Source organism: Portunus trituberculatus, chromosome 27, assembly GCF_017591435.1.
Source record: "Portunus trituberculatus isolate SZX2019 chromosome 27, ASM1759143v1, whole genome shotgun sequence".
In the NCBI taxonomy this organism is placed as follows: Eukaryota; Metazoa; Arthropoda; class Malacostraca; order Decapoda; family Portunidae; genus Portunus; species Portunus trituberculatus.
In genome coordinates, this window is record NC_059281.1 from 16,544,902 (window position 1) to 16,558,789 (window position 13,888).

At 41.8% G+C, this 13,888-nt stretch overlaps 1 protein-coding gene across 5 annotated transcripts in view; it reads left to right on the forward strand.

Moving 5' to 3' along the window:
- LOC123509506 (nephrin-like) overlaps window positions 1–13,888 on the forward strand; it is a 213,852-nt gene that overhangs the window by 130,828 nt on the left and 69,136 nt on the right. The window lies entirely within an intron of this gene.

The following is a 13,888-nucleotide window of genomic DNA, read 5'->3' on the forward strand; positions in this document are numbered from 1 at the left end:
GTTTTGCAGCAGAGCGTGACATTTAAATGGCTGAAATTCTTTATGATAGAAATATAACCGAGAAGAATAAATCTTTTGTGTTCTTTGATTTCCTATAAAAGAGACAGAACTTTTTTGAAAAGTGGCAATTCACTGCTCGTTTGAGTGTCATCCTCCCATGAAATGTGTACCGAGCTCAGCGGGATGCTGGCTCCTGAAATATTCTATTTGTAGCTGCAGGAGACAAAGCCACGTGTTGGTATTGAGTTTGCTCTCTCTTTGGTGGGAATTTAAACCTAACATACCTCTCACCTACCCAGCGTCACGGCTCACTGCTCTGAGAAGGTGAGTGACAGGCGGCGAGGCGGCAAGATCTGCTATGACTCATTAATGCTTGGCGAGGACGTTTGTCATCGCTGCAAACGGTGTGATAGTGACTAAATGGATCATCCGTTACTCCCTAACTACACCAGCCCTTTGTTAGGTGTCTCTATGTAACAATGGGAGCAAGTATTGCTTCCTATCCGATCTTGGCGCCGTGGAGGTCATTCAGGGCAGAGAATGGAACTAACAGGTCGTGAAATATGTCTGCTTTAAGTTCTCTCCCAAAGCGACATGACAAAACTTGGCCTTTACTCAGTCTAGTTTTCAGATTAATAATATATTTCAAGAACCAAGCCTTCACATAACTCAGCGGGAATTTTGTGGGTGGAATGCATTAATGTGAGTGAAGTGGCAGCTCTATTTTTTCTATTCTGAAAACTGTTGCTTGCTTTCAGGAAAATAAGAGTGACGTACAATGATATATCAGCATAAAAATATTTTGTCACATGCATTACTCTTATTTTCCTTAAAAAAAGCGGTAATTTCTAAAATGAAAGAAAACTCTCTGGTCACTGGTGTTATTGCAGTCTGCTTTAATGGCACGTCCTTCTGTCTTGCCTTGTGGTGCTGGTAATTCACGGTAATTGAGCACGTGTTCCCTGTGCCAAAAAGAGGAAGTAATGGGTGACGTGGTGACCGTTGGTGGCACTGGCAGGAAGGTTGTGGCAAGCATCCAGGTGTGATCCAAAAAGTATATTATCTGCTTCACGTGTGGAGTCTTGTTTGTGATATGAAAGGGAATTTTTAAAGTCTTTTTTTTTTCAGAAAGAACTAAAATTCCAATGATATTTGTGTAAGGGCGTACCTTTGAGTACATCATGGTATATATGGTTTGCCAACATATTAGTGTTTATACTTATTTGGATTTGTCATTGTGCTACCAGAGAAAAATTACGGGGACGAAAGTTTAACGATTACCTATTTATTTTGTTAGCGTCCAGTGGGGTACACGAGCAGACATAATGACAAGGGAAAGATGTGTAAATTATCATAAATTACCTCGAGAATCATGTAAGGATTCTGATTACATATGAGCCTGAAGCATTGCGTGCTGCGTGCTGTACCTTGGCTCCGTGACACAAAGCAACTTTACACGACACTTGCTGAGATACTGGACGATAAGAATATAATGAAAATATTACAGAAAATGTTAGCGTCGGAGTACCGAGTACGGAGCTGCACAAGTGGGCATAGAAAAAGACAAAGAAATTTTGATACGATACTGAAGTTCATGAATTGACATTTGGCACAGCTCACAAAAAAAAAAAAAAAAACACAGAAAGAAAAAGATCTATTCTTCCTGGAGTGTTCGATACAAATTCACTCATATTGGAACGAGCAGTTTAGTCCCGAAAAACAACAACAACAACAACAACAGAGGAAGGCTATTGATCATATTGAAAAGAATAAGATAGATTCACATTAATTTTTTTCCGCTTCAGAAGAAAAATAAGTTAATCAAATAACGGAGGATATTTTTTTTTAAATGGAAAGATGGTGGGGTTCTTTCAGAAATTTTCTTTGTGTCATAAGGAGACGTAACATGGGCAGTGGCAGCTTTTCAGGTTTACACGCTGCGTCGCATTGAGTGAAGGAAATGAACTGCCGGAAAGAATTGCAACACGAGAGTTGAAGGAACCTTTGCGAGCCAACTCTTGAAAGAACTGAAGTAAACTAACGATGGCAAGGCGTGCACCCTCACCGCTTTCTTTTTTTTCCAGTTTGTCTTTTCTCTTTGCAATATAGTTTTTATTTACCTTTTTGATTGCCTGACGAATTACTTGATCACTTGGCAGTCAAACACTTTTTCTTCTCTGTTCTCAAGTAGAGTGACCATTTTTTTTTTGTGTTGCCATATGTCTTTGCAATACATTCTTCATTCAGTCATTACCTGTGGCTTGGGGAGTCTCTTGATCACATGGGTAGTCAATTCGTAAATGAAATCGTAAAAGTGAGCCGTAAAAATGAGCGTCGGCGTTAGATAATTAGTGTCACCTTCCCCAGACCTCGGCATGGAGTAGGGTGACCAGGTTCTTTCTTTCTTGTGAGTTATTGCTGTCACTTGTCTGAGTAGTGGTGTGATCAAACATTTACTGATACATTGCTGGGAGTGTCACCTGTAGACCTGATGGGTTTTTGCGCTTCCCTGAATGTCTTGTGTTGTGTTCTTAGCATATTAATTCTTTCACACATTAATACTTTTTATGTCACTATTTTTCACGGAACTTCAGTGGAAATTTTACACTTATCTAATGAGGAACTCGCATATCCACATTAAAAAAAAAAAAAAAGAAATTCCTATATAAATCCACATTCCAGGTACAAATATTCCCCATCCCTTCAGTATTGTATTTAATAAAGCTCCTATGCACGTATTATTGCTGTCATAAAATTATCAACCTTTAATTTTAGGCAAACTCCGCTTGAACATTATACCATCCAACGAAAAATTGTTACATTCTCGTTTTAATCATCACTCAACCATTTTCTGCAACGCCTGAAGGAGAAATCTTTAATTCTTTTATTAATTCTCGCGCTCCTTGCCTTGCCGCTCCCTCGCCTTCTCCTGTGCGGGTCTTCAACACCTGATATTCACTATTTTCAATCGGTGTCGGAGGCGCAATATTCAAACGAGCTGTAATGGACCGTCGCTATAAGATGGTCGCTCCTTCACCTAATGTGGCCCAGGAGTGCAAAGTCTGGGAGGGGAGAGTGTTGGAGGGAGAGGAAGAGGGAGTGTGGAGGCGGTGAAGGGCGATAGGTGAGGGAGAGAGGGGATACGAGATGATGGGCGTGATGGGGCTTAGGGGGAGATGGGTTGTTGAGTTAAGCAGGAATACGTATGCAGTGTGAGATGGAAATAGGGTTAGATGGTGTGTGTGTGTGTGTGTGTGTGTGTGTGTGTGTGTGTGTGTGTGTGTGTGTGTGTGTGTGTGAGTGTAGTAATGATAGAGTGGAAACAGGAGTGGGAGGGAATATTGGATGATGGAATGATGAGGCGCGGGAGTGAGTGAGCCCTCCCAACCTCCCGCATGCTGCACATTCTTTACTAATCACGGGAAATAAAAATCAAGCAGGAAAACAAAACATACGTACGGCTTCCGAGTTAATTTGAAATAAAAAAAAAAGCGAATAGCATTAACTAACATGTGTGCGCTCATGAACGAGAGAGAGAGAGAGAGAGAGAGAGAGAGAGAGAGAGAGAGAGAGAGAGAGAGAGAGAGAGAGAGAGAGGAAAAGATTAATTTGAATAGTATTTCTGCCGTGAATATTTCTAAAAGAGGAGCAGCTGTCAGCGGAACTCATTTAGCTGATGCGCGGCGGTGTGTTTGCTCAAATTTTATTATGATTTTATTCCGGCGTTTACGAGTGGCTTGAGGCGCGTGGGAATGAGTGCGGCGCCTCGGGTCAGGCCACAAGGAAGGCGGTGGCGTGTGGGGAAGAAGATGAAAATGTGTGGGGCGTGTCGGTGACGCAGACAAGAGAAGAGCTGAGTGGGGCGTAGACCGTCAGCAGAGTGGGGAGGCTGGGTAGGGACAAGGCACTGGCACTGAGAAAGTATGGGGAGGTATGGGTAATGGGATGGAAGACTGGTGTATTTGAGAGGAGCTGGGGGAAGGGGAGGAGCAGGGAAGATAAAGTGGAAGGTATTGTGTAGTGCACGAAAAAAGAAAGGAGTGAAAGGTGAGTAGAGAGGCAGGGCTACAGATTGGAAGTGTTGTGTGTGTGTGTGTGTGTGTGTGTGTGTGTGTGTGTGTGTGTGTGTGTGTGTGTGTGTGTGTGTGTGTGTGTGTGCAGTAGAGTGGATGTAAGCAAAGGGAGGAATAGAAAAAAGAATAAAGAGATACCTGTATAAAGAAGAAAGAGAGAGAGAGAGAGAGAGAGAGAGAGAGAGAGAGAGAGAGAGAGAGAGAGAGAGAGAGAGAGAGAGAGAGAGAGAGAGAGAGAGCTGAGACAAGATGAGTATTACGTATCTTCTCAGAAAACACTAGCAACTGCGGGAGAAAGGAGACGGGTGTTAAGAGGCTCAATAAGTCAGTGGCCTGGCTGGTGTGCCGCGGCGAGCCATCGAGGCGGTTCTCTCTTCTTGGAGGAAGAATCAATTAATTGGTGGCCGAGCAAGCGAGTCTGAGTGATGATAAATCCATAGCGGCCGAGAGTACCGCCTCCCACCCTTGTGCTCCACTTGCTGCTCGCTCGCCCTTCTTCTCCTCCAGTCGTGCCGTGCAATCTCTGCTTTGACTTTTCCTTTCTTATTTTCATTTTATTTTTTTCTTCGTCGAACGAGTATTTTATGACTCTATTTATATTGCGTTTTGCTGTGCCAGGCAGCGTGCCTCAGACGCTACCTGAGAGGATGCTGTGTTGGTTTAGGACTGGTGGCGGTAGTACTGTGGTGGTGCTGTGATGGTGATAGGCTGCGGTTGCCCCAAAGCTTGTCATTGGCGAGGGACCGCCCTGTGTGACCTTGAACATTAAAGAGGCGAATGTGAGGCGTGAGGCGGTGCAAGGGATGGACTTGGACCAAAGCACACTGTCCCCCAGGAAAGAGAGTGGAGTAGGTCAATAAGAGAGGCGAACAATCGCTCGAGTTAAGGGTTTGCTGACTTTCCCAACCCTCCTTGCTCCACCTGCTCTTCTTTTCCATTCCCTCCAGTCCCTCTCTCATCTTACCACCTCCTCCTGAGTGTAATGAGGCCCTCCGGCCCTGACATCTCTCCCGTCTGTGACGGAGCAACTCGAGGTCACAAGGTGTCAAGACTTGAGGCTGTAGCTCGAGCTGACGGAGACACTCGCTGATTGGCTGCAGCCATGACAGTATTAGGTGTGTGTGTGTGTGTGTGTGTGTGTGTGTGTGTGTGTGTGTGTGTGTGTGTATTTATGTGTAGGTGTGTACGCCCGTACTCTGCTGTATAAAATACAATACACCTTCTTTCATTACAAATTTATACTGAATTTTGCAATTATTTTACGAAGTTGTAAAGTAACTGAATCAATCGATCGCTTAACACTTGTGAAAAATCACAGCAGCATTCAGGATAGACTTTCAGTGAAGAAAAGAGCAGAGTATGTAGATGTATTGTGTTTCATGCATTTTGAACTGCTTTGATATGCTTTGCTATGCACTGCAGGACTGGAAGGAAAGGTGAGGGTTTACGTGAAGATACTTTTGTCCTACACCTTTAAAGGTGATAAGCGAACTTGTTCAGTATTATTGCAGAGGCAATTGAACATAGAAAATAACTAAAATTATTGAAGTAACGTTATGAATAAAACAGAAATACGTTGATTTAATTTCAACTAAAATGTTTTCTTTAATCTTTCGTCTTGCTGGTGACCTGAACTTGATGTGACCTCACTCTGTTCTTCGTTTCACCTCCTCACCCACACACTACAAGACTAGTGTATACATAACATTGATCTGGCCTTGTATTCATAATCCAACCCACGCAATCCGAAGTTTTACCCGACACCACCACAAGCCTCACGTGTGCAACTCCACCACACTTACTCAACCTCTCCCGCTCCTCTCCCTCACCTCTCACACATTACAAGCCTTTTCCACCCCTCACCTCACACCCAACAAAACTTCCTAGCCCCAACGTAACGCCGCACATATCACAAAGCCCCCACTTGTCCTGCCCGCCCTCCCCACTCCATCTTTCTACCTACGCGCCCTAAGCTCTCCCCGCCACGTGCCCCACCTCCTCTGCTGCCCTGCCTTTCACCCCAACATCCGCATCGCCTCGCAAACGCATAACACTTCAAAATTTTTTTATTGATATATATTTATTTTGTTGTTATTACAATATTACTGTTGGACTAATTTGTAACGGATAAAAATTGCATTGTCATGGGATAAATATCACAGCAATGAGAGCGTGTACATGTTTTCATTTGTTTATATATATACTTTTTTTTTACGTTGAAATCGTATATTCATTTACTTGTAAATAATTAACTTTTTTTATTGTTGCTGTCTGGATATCAAAGTATTTGTCAATGTTTTTTTTTTTTCCTTTATTTTTTCAGGCAGTGGGATTGTTACTTAATACTGCAAATTTTACTGATAGAATTATTATTTTACGTGTGTGTGTGTGTGTGTGTGTGTGTGTGTGTGTGTGTGTGTGTGTGTGTGTGTGTGTGTGTGTGTGTGTGTGTGTGTATATATATATATATATATATATATATATATATATATATATATATATATATATATATATATATATATATATAGTTTTAGAATAAAATCTAGTGTTCAAATACTTTTGTGATACTTATTTCGGACAACACAGGACGTCACTACTTTAATGAAAAATATATGTATGTACGTATATTTATTTCCTTCTGGACATGATAGAGTGTTCAGCATGCGTGTGTGGGAGACCGTGGCATGCACTGCCTGGCAAAGATCCTAACCAGGCGGAAACCCTCAGCCCCGTACCACCCCTCGCTACCTCGGCGCGTCTTTCACCTGCTGATTGGAAATGATAACAGTCACGTGGTGGTGGTGATGGTGTTATTGTAGTTGTTAGTGGTGGTGGGGTGTGTGTGTGTGTGTGTGTGTGTGTGTGTGTGTGTGTGTGTGTTTTGAGTTCAGTGGTTAGGAAAACAAAGGTGAGCAGGGCGCCCACTACGATTCCTACCTGCTCTTACTTTTCTCTCTCCCCTCACCCTCACTTCTCCCTTAAGCTGCTGCGGGATGGGAAAGAAAAATAAAGACATGCAGGATTCCCTTTCCTATCTTCCCGTGGGAGCAATAAATTTTTAAAAAGTGTAACCTGCACAGCCAGTGGTGCCTCGCGGGGCGTCTGTCTTCTATCCTGAAGATTGGGAGGTTCGTACTTCACAGTTTGGCAAGTGACAGATGTGCATGAAAAATCGCATTCCCAAGATAGTCATGAAAAAAGAAAAACAATCGCCACATAACTAACTAGAATTGTTTTTACTATACCTGGCAGGAAATCGATAACAATTTTAAGTTTGTATCTCGCTCGTGACTTTAAGACAGACTATCTAGAGTGTAGACTCTCCCTTGCTGAATTCGGTATAAAATGATGAATAACCCAGCAGTTTTTGTTTCACATGCAGAAAACCAATGGAATGCCAAAGCAGCTTATGACTACAGATGTGACTTGCGTAAAAAAAGAAAAAAAAAGTTAATGCGAAAGTATCCTTTATCACTTTGTGGTCTCGCACACTTACTTTTCGACATGATTATATTATTTTGAATCTTACATTTAAAAGCATCTATAGTTTTCTAGTCAACCAGTTAAAATTGTTGATGGGTGAGAAAAGTTACTGAAAAAACTAAATATTAATTCCATTTTGAATGGAAATGGTGAAAATAGTTGAACATGTAAACTACTATAATATAAAATCCAGTTCTGATTTCTGGCGAAGTAAGGCATTACACGTGCACAGCGCTACGCTTTTTTTTTTTAGAAGGGAGGAAAATGCGAAATGTATATACTATTTTTTACATAGAGTGAATTTTTTGTAATGGTCTTCAGTGAGTCGTGCTGGTTCTTGATTTATAGAATTAGAATGTATAGAAGAAATACTTATAACTCAATAATTCTTTGGAAACGCGAGGAGAACCGTGGAATGCAAGAAATTGATAAATAGCACAAAGAAACTGGAGGTCGACAGTATCCAGAGGGCGATTTGGAAGATTTTATTACGCAGAATATTGATTGAAGTCCGGCGAATGCTTTGTCTTCACGCAGCGCACGCAAGGGAGGGAGAGAGAGCCGCCTTGCTGCCTCACCTACGAACTGATACACCAACAACAACACCATTACTATTACTACTACGACTACTACTACCACTACTACTACTTCTACGACTACTACTACTACTACTGCTACTGCTACTACTACTACTACTACTACTACTACTACTACTACTACTACTACTACTACTACTACTACTACTACTACTTTCATCACCACCAGTAAGAGATAATAACAAGAAGTACATACCATCGCCAAGTAAAAACAACGACAATATTGGTATAAAATCATGCAAGTGTTGCCAGAATATTGGTATGCAAGTTAGTTTTTCTCTTGATAAAAGGCTAACGTACTCGCTGGGATGTGCTCAGTTTCAGGCGGACGAATTTCTTGTCAAAATTACGAATATTATAACTCTCTCTCTCTCTCTCTCTCTCTCTTATATAATATTATAATCAGGCCCCAGTGGCACGTAATCGCGGGAAGCTGATAAGAGTCGCGTATTGTGTGGACGTGTGCTATTCATTCACGCGTAATACCACCCTGGTTTATATTTTGCTCTTCTTCCTCCTCATTCCACGCCTCCTCCTCCTCCTCCTCCTCCTCCTCCTCCTCCCCTGGCCTGCTTCTTAAAGTGGTCCTACAAATAAAGAAGCAAAACTCGTACGGTTATCTCGGGAATACAATGGTTGGAAGTGTTTTATACCTGAGGGCACATTGATCTGCGCCTCGTTATTTGCCCTTAAAACTGCACGAGTCTGTAACGAACCAAACTGGGGAAAGATAAATGAATAAAAGTGAAATGTGTAACAACGAAATTGAAAATGTGAAAAACCAATGTACAAGTGGCTCTCAAAAGTCAGATATTCAGTCACAATGATACGTGTATGTATGTATATGTATGTATTAAACACACACACACACACACACACACAGAGAGAGAGAGAGAGAGAGAGAGAGAGAGAGAGAGAGAGAGAGAGAGAGAGAGAGAGAGAGAGAGAGAGAGAGAGAGAGAGCTTATAAAATGACACAGACAGGTGAGTATCGTCAAAGCTTCCGCGTTGCTCCTGACAAAAGAGAATGTCATCGGTGAAAAATAATGAAAAGAATTGACCAACTGTATATTTTTAGCTGAAAATTGGTGGTTCTCTCTCTCTCTCTCTCTCTCTCTCTCTCTCTCTCTCTCTCTCTCTCTCTCTCTCTCTCTCTCTCTCTCTCTCTCTCTCTCTCTCTCTCTGTCTCTTGCTCGCTCGCTCGCAAATGCACGCAATAACCTCCATACGAAATTGACTTGACATATTACATTGCGTGTGACTTTGGTGGTGAAATCCCTTGCCCAACATAAAAAGAAAGAGAGAGAGAGAGAGAGAGAGAGAGAGAGAGAGAGAGAGAGAGAGAGAGAGAGAGAGAGAGAGAGAGAGAGAGAGAGAGAGAGAGAGAGAGAGAGAGATGTTCTTAATGTCAAGTTTTTTTTTTCACCTTTGTTGAGTCGCGGCAGGCACTGCAGGAGAGAGAGAGAGAGAGAGAGAGAGAGAGAGAGAGAGAGAGAGAGAGAGAGAGAGAGAGAGAGAGAGAGAGAGAGAGATACCTGTTACCGAGACTACACTCTATGATGTGACTGGTCGACTAAAATTGAAGAGAAGAAGCAAAATTTTCATCCGTTCCTCTTATTTTTCTTCTCTTCCCATTCCAATTTTATTTGATATCGCCTCTTCAAAAATTCCTCCTTTAATTCATATCCCTCTTTTTTTTTTCCCCATTTCCTCTCCTTTCTCGCATCTCTCGTCGTCTTTTCTCCTCTAAATTATATAGAAAAGCAAATCTTCCCTCCCTCATATTACTTTCTCTCACTCCCTTTTCTCTCTGTTTCTTTTTCGCTTTTTCAGTTCTTCCTCCTTTCACTGGTGACTATCTTCTGTTATTTTTCTTTGCCTTCCTCCTTCCCTCCGTGGCGCTTTTTTGTATACATGTGAGGCAAAGGGAAGGGTGCATACAAGTAGAAAGTCATGTCCGCTGATACTTGTATGATAAAAGTTCAAGAAAAATCCATATCAGAAGTGGTCTCCTTTCTCCTCCTTCTCCTCTTCTTCCTCTTCCTCTTTTCCTCTGTATCCTCCTCATTGTCCTTCTCCTCCTTCATCTCCTCCTCCTCCTCCTCCTTCTCCTTCTCCTCCTCCTTCTCCTTCTCCTCCTCCTTCTCCTTCTCTTCCTCCTCCTCTTACTCCTCCTCTTACTCCTCCTCCTCCTCCTCCTCCTCCTCCTCCTCTTCCTTCGTATCCGCCTCATTGTCCTCGTCCTCGTCCACTTCCCTATCCCCAGTGTCTTCTTTCATCTCTCTCTCTCTCTCTCTCTCTCAGGAACATACATCTCAGTCATTAAGGTTTTTATTGGTACATATATATAGTAAAAAGCTGTCTTGGACTTATTGGTTTCCATTTATCCGTTAGATTAATGGTCTCTCTCTCTCTCTCTCTCTCTCTCTCTCTCTCTCTCTCTCTCTCTCTCTCTCTCTCTCTCTCTCTCTCTCTTTCTATCGCGTTCCACTGAAAGTAATGAGAAGTGGTTTTCTTAGAAGACTGCAGCTTATTTTGCTGTTGTAAAAATAAAGGTTTGGTAAAAAGACAGAGATTTGGGGAATTAGGAATTTAAATCAGAAACTTCGTGCCTCGATGAATTACTTGGTGTTAGTTATGAATTGCTGTTTGGGGAATATCAAACCAGTAGTAATGCAGATTATAGAAAAATATTATCCCACAATCTACATGCTGCAGGTTGTTGCGGTGCAGGATATTGAATATTAGATATACGTATTACACCTAAGAAAATATCACACGCTTTTATTATTAGACATAAGTGTTCATAAAAGTTGAACGTGTTTTACTTACTCTTAAGCGTTGTATGTATATTAATTGTTCTTCCTCGCAAATAAGAATACGTGCATCATATTAAAGACTCATAAACCTTATACATTTTTTTTCTGGCTAATAAAATTTCATGAGATTTCGTTTCAGTGAATAGACAAATTGATCACGTTTCATAGTTGTTGGAAAACACTATTTAGTTATTCATAGCAGCGTTTGCAGCATTCAATTAGTGTTTTCTACCAAATGAAATAAATTTCCTCTGCTGCTGTAGCTATTCCTTTATTTAACTGCAGTTTTTACTAAATTAATTCTACTTCCAAACATTGAAAGGTGAAAATAATGTCACTTGGTGAATGGAAGGTCCTGACAAGCGTGACCTGCTGAGTTGTTTGACGCGACATCGATTTCATTGACCTCCGTAGCCGCACAAAGCCATTTCAGGACTATTATACCTTGAAAATATGCATTGAGCGTTACGTCTTATTGACTGGGACTAATGTTTATGGAACGTGTAGCAAATTACACAACACACTCAGGAGGAGCGTTAGCTGCAACACAACAGTCGCCTCCGTCACCCACTTACTTGTCTAGGGCAAACAAGTGCCCAGCGGTCTGCCGTCCGCTGAGTGTGTTAGCGTAAGAGATTCATTAACAACAGCGGAGGCACTCTTAATTATAATGAACTTGTCCATGCTATCGATTCTCAGTGCGTTTGATGACCTTGCACAGTACTCTTTTCTTTTGAAGAACTCGACAGTGACACTATGTTCCTTTGCGTCCAATATTGAATGCTTAGCCTGACAGTGAACCGAGTATAAACGTATTAGCGATGACATGACATTAGCGCATTAAGGTTATGAGCCTTTTACCACAGTAATCTGTTTGCTGCCAGACGTATAAATGCTTTGTGTCTGATGCATGTGACAGCGAAAGGCTTAACAGGGTCTTTGCGCCAGTGGAGAGTTGCTGCTACCATTCGCTTACTTAGATACTTGGGTAATTTAAAACATTTACAGGCCTTGACTTGTTTCAGTCACGTGCAAGTATTTACCACGTAATTGAAAAACTCAGCACGAAAACCTCTAATGAAATTAACTACTTTGAGGAAAAATTAGACGCTTTTTAATGTTTTCTTATTACTCAAGACGCGGGAGAGCAGGAAGTCACCGACTACAGTTAATGCATTTAAAAAGGATGTTAGCAGTTCCTTTCCAGTTGAACTTTTCCCTGCGTGGCTGCACTGAATACAGAGATGGCCATGCACACGCACACTGTGTTGTTCCGTGTTGTGTTGTATCCATTCCCGGTGATAATGGTAATTTAACGGTCAGCTGATTCATTGACACATTGAACATAACAGTCGTGGTACCACAGCGTGGAAGGCCACAGGTCGATGCACATTCATCATTGTGAAAGCGATAAAACAACATCATGGCCACACGGCTTAAAGGAGAAACGTTATCAGTATTGTGAAAGACAGGAGTGTGGAGTAATTCAAAGGAAAAAAAAAAAAAAAAAAACCATTGCGCGGTATTAGACGAGTAAACACAGATACATATGTCTTGCAGTACGAACAGGTTTCTGCGACACTGAAAGCCCGTGTTATATACGCCACCAATTGGACTTATGGTTATGTTGCTTTGGTCAGTGGTTGACATCTTCCCCTCCTGGACGATGACGCCATACTAAGGTGTGGTGGACCCCTACATACCATGCGCTGGTCATCTGTTAGGACATCCATCCACCCTGTACTTAATGTTGGTATAAAACAGCATCAAATAGAGGGCTTAATCATCATTCTGTCTTGCCTCTCCCTCATCGTTACTGCAATGGTCTAACTCTTGATTTATTTTTTCCCGCTGGAGTTCTTTATGACTATCAATAAAGTAGTGAACGCGTCTCATATGTTGACACACCACAATTATTCACACACCACAATTACTCACACGTCCTGATGGTTTGTGAAAGATGCAAGTCTTCATGTCTATGCTCAGGAACACTGCCTTACTTGCTTTTTCTTTCCCCTAATTCATACACTTCAAATTTCTTGGAGAGGAAATATCGAGACATGTTGGGTAAAAATGACTTGCCTTCATTTAAACTCGTGCCCTTTGTTCGTCAAGTGGAGCGTGTAGAAGGAGCTTAATTTCCTATCTCTGTTTACACCACTGGCTGAAGAAGGGAACAGAGCAAAAATATATAATCATGATTCAAGGTCGATAGGATAAATATGCACACATGTGTTATTAGCAGTGAGGACATATTTCATGCAAGAATGGGCAAATGGCACGTAAATACAAAACAAATTTGAACATTCTACATCATAATAAAAACAAATGCCTGCAGAAAGCAATAAAATTTTTCAAAGTAAATACCTCGGAACAAAGCTTAATTTCTCTAAGTAAATTCAATTTCATTAAGTAAGCGCAAGAGCACAACGGCTTCTCAACGTAGAGCCCATGTGGTAGGGGAGGACGGGAGGTTACAGGAGCACAGGAGGGGGAGGCTGTCACGTTATTTGAGGCCGACAGGTGAGAACGACGAGGCTAGACCAGGTTATTAAGGCGTTAAGGCTTACGACAAGGTGTGTGTGTGTGTGTGTGTGTGTGTGTGTGTGTGTGTGTGTGTGTGTGTGTGTGTGTGTGTGTCTGTGTGTGTGTGTTTGTGGGTGTTTGCTTGTGTGAGTGTGTGCCTCTATCACAAGTATGAGAGTGGAACAGCAAGTTTGTGTGTCCTTTGTTGCAGTGTGTGTGTGTGTGTGTGTGTGTGTGTGTGTGTGTGTGTGTGTGTGTGTGTTTCATGTTAAAAGTCACGATTGAATGTATGTATGTAGCTTGTGTGTTTTATTTGGTGCTATGTACTTGTATGTTTCTGTACCAGTCATGTTTATAGATTACATGTGTGTGTGTGTGTGTGTGTGTGTGT